Consider the following 7,422-nt stretch of genomic DNA (forward strand, 5'->3'; position numbering starts at 1 on the left):
ATGTATTGCCATCGTGTGATTGAGGGGAGGGACTTACCACGGCTTACATGGAGGTGATGTGGGTGTTGAGCTGGGCCCTGAGCGTGGCGGCCTCCATGGTTACTCACCATCAAAGAAGAGACTGGAGTGCATCAGTGCATGAATGGATCAACTACGTTTGCGTCGACGGATGCATGCTAGGCTACCTAGCTACATGACGGTATGAGCCCTCGAACTCAATTAAATAAAATGTTCTGCAAAGATCAGAAACAAGGCAAGTATTAATATCCATCTAAATGAAGTCAACTACACATATAAATATAGGTTTCTATGCACAGCGATTCTTTAGTGTAGGAGGATGATAGTTTGGCAATTGCTCAAGAAAATCCGCAAGCTATGGCAACTTATTTCTACAACAACCTTTTCCATGTTGATCTTCATCCATAGTTAGTGATGCAGTACATCCCCAGAAAAGTGACAACTTATATGAATGCCTTTTTGTGTCCTCTATTCTCAGTAGAAGAGGTGAAAAATGTTTTGGTTGTGATGAGCCCCAACAGATTGCAGCCGTTGATGGTTTTACAATAGGATTTACGAAGAGCACTGGGGTCTAATTGGTGACACCATCACTAATGAGGTTCTTGGCTTTCTAATTGGTGCTATCTGTTGGAGTTCACCCACGGATCGATCACATTACATGACAAACACGCACAACAACAAAATTGTAGCCAAGGGCCCTTGTCGTGCATTTTCTCTCTCTCTCTCTCTGTCTTTCTTTCCTTTTTCTTCTTTTCCTCCCGGTACAATATTTCCTTACAGCCTGGCCGGATGGTGTTTATATATACACACAACCACCGTATGCATGTCGTAATCCGAATCAAACTCAGCCATGTAACTAGTTTGTCCCATAGGCATGTCGTAATCTTAGCTAGATCCGGCGATCGGGAGACAATGTGCCGTGGTGGGGAGGAGCGCGGGCTTCGGCTCCGCAGTCCAGATTGGGGGCATTCTTGGCAAGATGGCGCCGTCTCCGTTGTAGAGGGCTGGCTACTGCTGTAGGGGACGGTGGAAGACGGCAGCTCCTCCTCCTCCTCTGGTCGTCCGCTAGGTTGGGAAGGAGAAGGGGATGGAAGGTGCTGCGGCGCCGGGGGGTCGGGGAGGAAGATGCCGGCGCACGGCGGCGTGGTATGGGTGCGGCACACTAGAGGTGGAAGATGGGATTAGACCAAGGGTCGTGCGGTTGAGTGAGTTTGTTTTTCTCTTTTCTGTTGCTCGTACATTTTGGGTTGATTTTCATCTGGACTGCGGGTTAGTTCCCATAAAAGCCAGGGTTGTTTCAGAACTAAGGTTATCTCTAATGTTCTCCATTATGCTCAACAGCATGTTTTCCAACTGATAAACAGCAACAATAATTTAAAGAGAAGAATAGCATATAAATTAATACTCCCAACAATTGAAAATAGATGACATTTTAGTGTTGCGCACAAGATTAAGTGTGAGTTGGCATAAGAATTAATTATGAGTGAAATGTCAATATTTCTAGCAAACGGTACCAAGAAAGTTTCAGGTGATGTTGACCACAGTGCCTAAGAGAAGGAAACCAGAGCACCAAGTAACTTCATATGAAGATAGATAGGATCAAGAAACTGAAAGATGCAGATGGGAATTGGGTGGACAATGCAGAAACATCTGAACAGCTGGTCTCGGATTTCTTCAAGATGATGTACACCAAAGACCGTGATGTGAACCGCAATTAGCTGCTAGCACTCTTTGAGCACAAAGTCAAGGAGTATATGAACACGTCCTTATAAAGAGAATTGGGTGATGGCGAAATACATGATGCTCTGTTCTAAACAGGCCCCGTCAAGACACCTAGCCCTTCCACCGAGATTTTCCAAAGGAAGTGAGACACACTGAGAGAAAATGTTATCAATGCAGCCAAGGAATTCTTCAGATCTGGGATTATGCTGGCTGGGTTGGACAACACAGTTATTGCCTTTCCTAAAAGGTAATTAACCAGAAAGAACTCACAGATTTCAGACCTATTAACCATGTGGTGTGGTTTACAAAGTTGTGGCCGAATGCATAATCCATTGCATGACTCTCTCGGAGCTTAACTCTAAACCTTGGAGTGCTTCGTACACGGGCGGATGATTTGAACAATACCATCATGTCCGTTGACTAAGTGCTTTCATGCGATCCAATCCAACAGTGCAAGAAACCTGATGGTAACTGCTCTGCTTACAAGTTTTCGGAGCTTGGTGAGTCATGGATATGCTTTGGGATTGCAACTATGCTCAAAGATGCTGGAATACTCTGATGGGATACCCAACAAAAAAGTGGCACATATGTATTTGAGGAAACCATACTTGCCAAAGCAGAACTACCTTCCCACTTTGGAATGGAAGTGGTTATGCTAGGATGTTGGAGTCTCTGGATCCAATGAAATGGGCTAGTATTCGTCGATGTTGCGTTGAAGTTTGTTTTTCCATCGGCTCCGGTGCTGCTGCGTTGGAGCTCTGCCTGTGGGTCCTGGTGCTACTGCGTTGGATTTTGCTGGTGGGTCCAGTGCTGCGATGCCGTCGGCACAAGCACCACACCACTGACGCAGTAACAGAGAGCTGCGAAACATGATGCAGCAGGCCCCCGCCGCACCACCGTTGGCTGCTCGGCAATTGGTATCAGAGCTTTGGTGTATTGGCGTGATCTTCGGAAAGCACTCGAAGGATCATGTCGAACACATGCAAGGTGATCATGACGGCGGCGGCGGGAGCACCGATGGCGATGGTGGGGATGTCGCAATTCCCCTGCCTGGATCGAGAGGACTACGCACTATGGGCGATGAACATGGAGGTCGCGATGGAGGGGGCTGAGTTCTGGGAAGCCGTTGACCCCGGCGGCGCCGAGTACGGGAAGGGCGTGACGAAGTACCGGATTGGTCGTCAGGCGTTAACGGCGATCTACTCCGCAATGCCAAAGGATGTGCTGCAACACCTCGTCAGAAAGAAAACGGTGAAGGAGGCATGGGAGACCATCAAGATCCTGCACCAGGGTCATGACCGTGTCAACGAAGCACACCTTCAGTCCCTCATGAGAAGCTACGAGTGCCTGAAGATGGATGAAAGTGAGACGGTTGATCGGTTTGCCTCCTGTCTCAAGACCCTCGTCAACAGCATACGCAACTATGGTCCAACCCTATAAGAAGTTGCGATCGTCCAACGATTTTTGCGTGCCGCGCCGGCACGCTACATCCAAATCATCACGTCGATCGAATAATGTCTCGACCTAAAACCTCTCACGGTTGAGGATCTCGTCGGAAGGTTCAAGGCCCACGACGAGAGAATTCGTCTCAGTTTCGGCGACGCGGAGCCGAGTGAGCACCTGATGTTGACAAAGGCGCAATTTATCACCCTGTCGAAAGAAAAGCAAGGCGGATCCACGAGCAGCGGCAAGAAGAAGGGGAAGGGGAAGCAGCGCTCGGCGCGAAAGAACTTCGCCAACTCGTACGATGAGGCTACACCTGAACCACCGAGGAGGAAGTTTGACATCAGAAAAGTGAGATGTTATAAGTGTGGCCTCCTCAGTCACTTCAAGGCTAACTGCGAGGAAGCACCGAAGCAACATGCGCTCATGGCTGAGGAAGGAGACGATGGGGATATGATGCTGATGTGCGAGCTAGTGGACGAGGAGGATCCAGATGATCTTGGTCAGCTGGACACGGGTCCAGTGATTGCATTCGCCTCAGCAAACCCGGGCGAAGTCGTGGCGCCCGAAAACCATGACACAAGGCGTGATGGTGTGGTCATGCCAGTAATCCCGGGCGAAGTCCCGGCGCCAGAAGACCATGACATAAGGCGTGATGGTGTGATCACGCTAAAAGCAGGCGAAGAAGTGGCACCAGAACTCCACGACCCAATGCTTGATAGTGTGATTACGTCAGCAAACTCAGGCGAAGTCATGGCGCCAGAAGATCATGATACTATGCGTGATGGTGTGGTCGCGTTAGAAGACGGCGAAGACGTGTCGCCTGAAGAACACGACGCGAGGCGTGATATGCGGCAGACTGCACTCGGACCAGAGTCCAGAGGAGCGTGGCAGTGCAATAGCGAGTTGCATGGACGTCGTGACCCGCGACGGATCCGACGTGGCGAGTCGAGACGCCACAGGCGTTGCGTGCATTGCATCGAGCGGCAAACCAGCCAGCCCGCATGAGCACGCAGCCGAGACGAGGCAGGTCACCTACGCGGCTAGTGCGGCTGTGATCGCTGGCATGTCATGCCTAGCAGAGGGGCCAGATGATGGTAGGGCTCCAGCAAGCTTTCAACACGGGAGCCCAATATCACGTGGAGGCCTAGCGCATAGGCTAGAACGCGAGCTTGATGTCCCAGACGGAGAAGGGCTAGAAATGGGTGCACTAGACGGAGGCACTAACCGTGGAGGTTTTTTCAGCAGGACAGAAGAGAGGCCGGGCCCAGCTAGCAGTGGAGCAGCTGCTGGCTTTCCGAGCAGGCCCGGATGCCCAGAAAGCGGACCTCAATTGCTAGAAACAGGAACTTTGGCAAGTTCAGAAGCAAGTGTTTCTTCACCAATAGCACATGAACGACACGTGTTTGATCTCTCTCCAGAAACAGGGCTTTGGATAAATCCGGTGAAGATGAAAAGTAAAGGGCAACGAAGTTTGCACATCAAGGAACCGGAAAATTTTGAAGATGCAAATATGGAGGAGTGTTGGCGTCGTGCTATGGATGAAGAGTTGGGGTTGATCCGAGACAACGATACATGGGAACTCATGGATCTTCCCAACGGACATAATGCCATGGAGCTCAAGTGGATGTACAAAGTCAAGAAGGATGCCAAAGAGAACTTGGTGAAGCATAAAGCAAGGCTCGTGGCTAAACCACACGTGCAAGAGCAAGGTGTGGACTTCAAAGAAGTGTTCGCTCCAGTTGCGAAGATAGACTCGGTGAGGCTACTTATAGCTCTCGCGGCTCAAGAATCTTGGAGGGTACATCACATGGATGTGAACTCCGCATTATTGAATGGGGAGTTAGAAGAAGAATTGTATGTCAAGTAACCACCAGGGTACATCAAAGAAGGAGAAGAACACAAGGTATTGAAGCTACACAAGGCGTTGTACAGGCTACGACAAGCTCCTAGGGCATGGAACATCAAACTTGACCGTACATTGATTTCTCTTGGATTTGAGAAAGCCCCACTAGAGCATACAATGTATAAGCGAGGTAAATGCAAGGATCGTCTGTTAGTGGGCATCTATGTGGATGATCTGTTGATAACTGGAGCAGACGAAGAGGTGATTGCAAACTTTAAGCTAATAATGAAGGAGCTATTCAAGATGACTGATCTAGGGCTCTTGAGTTACTACCTTGGTATCGAGGTACAACAAAAGCCGAAAAACGATCACAATATGCCAGGAGGCATATGCAAAGAAGGTACTTGAAAGTTGTGGCATGAAAGATTGCAATCCAAGTCATGTTCCGATGAAGCCTTGTCTCATACTAAGCAAGAAGAGTGAAGCACACGTGGTTGATGCAATGGAGTATAGAAGTGTGGTCCAAAAGTTGAGGTATCTCACGAATACAAGACCGGACTTGGCCTATTCTGTTGGCATAGTGAGTCGCTTCATGGAAGCACCCACGATGGAACATTGGGCAGCTGTGGAAAATATACTCAGGTACATCAAAGGGACAACAAGCTTCGGTTGTGTCTATTTGAGAGAGAAGAAGGAGATGGTGGAGCTACTTGGCTATAGTGATAGCGACATGGTAGGAGATGTGGACGACCATAAAAGTAACTCGGGCGTGGCATATTTCTTGGGAGGAAGCATAGTGAGTTGGCTATCACAAAAGCAGAAGGTGGTCGCATTATCATCCCGTGAAGCGGAGTATATTGCAGCTGCAACCGCGGTGTGTCAAGGCGTTTGCCTAGGAAGGCTACTCGATGACCTCACAGGTAAGGAACTGAAACAAGTGGTGTTGAACGTTGATGACGAGTCTACAATCTCTTTATGGAAGAATCCAGTGCATCATGATAGATGCAAGCACGCCGATACAAGGTATCGTTACATAAGGGAGTGCGTGGAAGAAAGTAAGATTGACTTCAACTACGTTTGCATCGATGATCAGCTTGCAGGTATCCTAACTAGGTCTTTGGGACGACGGAAATTCGTGAAGATGTGGCGAAGGATTGGCGTCCAAGCTGTGAAGTGAGGACATCATACTTAGGGGGGTGATTGTTGGACATAATCACGATTAGGTAGCTTGTCTGGTACGGACTCCTTAGCCTTAGCCGAGTCGGTCATGTACTAGTAGAATATATGTTCTATATATACTGTACGTGGCTCCCCCTGTAATCTTAACTCAGATCAAAGCAATACAAAGCATAGGTGCGATATGCACCTATTAGCCATCAAATATCTTGTGTTTCGCCGAGTTGTGCTAGTCTAGATCGATTAAGTATCCAGCCGTTGCTACGTACTAAGCTAGCAACATCCATCAGCTAGTTTTGTACGTGCACGTTGCCTCAGGAAGAATTGATCAAGCGTGGTTTCGTACGTACGTGTTCGGTCGACGGAAAGTACTTGTCAAGGAGCCAACGTGCAACGTTTTGATCGGGCCTGTGCCAACAGCGCCTATGCTACAAGCCTGCGCCAGTGTCCATGCTGGAAGATGAGGCACTAGCCAGTAGCCACAACACGCGAGGCGGGGGCTCCACTGCTGAAAGGGGTTGGCAACTGGTGCTCAGGAGGCATCGCATCGCTGCTGGAAACGGGGAGGGGGACGCGCGGATGCAAAGTTGAAAGTTGTCGCCGTTGTCATCGGTGGTGCAAGCAGACAAGCGTCGCGATTGTGGACATCGTCGGTGGTGTAAAGCATGCCGCGGGTGCTGCAATGGAGCGTCGTCGGCTCTCCGACGACATCATGCTGCGACAGACGTGCTGCTGCAATGGAGCATTGCCGGCTCTGCGACGACTTCGTGTTGTGACGGTGACCGCGACGCGGCGGCCGATGGCACTGCAACTCCGGTCAAGTTTGCGCGGCTGCTCGCCAGAGTCCCTTGATGCTGCGTTGCAGCATGCTCGTCGAGCTCGCCGGCGCTTTGCTACGAGCTTGCCAGGTGCGGCTGCTTGACGAAGTTACGTAAAAGCTGTGTTGCAGCATGCTTGGTTTCGTCGAGCTCGTCGGCGCTTTGCTACGAGCTTGCCAGGTTCAGTTGCTTGCCGGAGTTATGTCGAAACTGCGTTGCAGCCATGTCTAGTTCGCCGGCGTTTCACTATGTGAGCCGACCGGCAGCGCTGCTGCTGCAAGCATGTGCTACAAACGGCGAGCTGATGCCCTCACCGGAGCTATATGCAAGCGTGGGGAGGGGATCGTGGTCGTTTCTTTTGCAACTATTCCCTCCGTCCATGAATAAATGTACATCTTG

The 7,422-nt window shown here is 49.9% G+C and overlaps 1 pseudogene; it reads left to right on the forward strand.

The window, feature by feature from the left end:
- The first annotated feature begins 4,911 nt into the window (after nt 1-4,911).
- Nucleotides 4,912-6,318, forward strand: LOC147982431 (secreted RxLR effector protein 161 pseudogene; annotated as a pseudogene).
- The last annotated feature ends 1,104 nt before the right edge of the window (nt 6,319-7,422 follow it).

The sequence above is a fragment of the Triticum urartu genome, chromosome 3A, assembly GCF_056163025.1.
Source record: "Triticum urartu cultivar PI428250 chromosome 3A, HENAU_Tu73, whole genome shotgun sequence".
Taxonomy (NCBI): domain Eukaryota; kingdom Viridiplantae; phylum Streptophyta; class Magnoliopsida; order Poales; family Poaceae; genus Triticum; species Triticum urartu.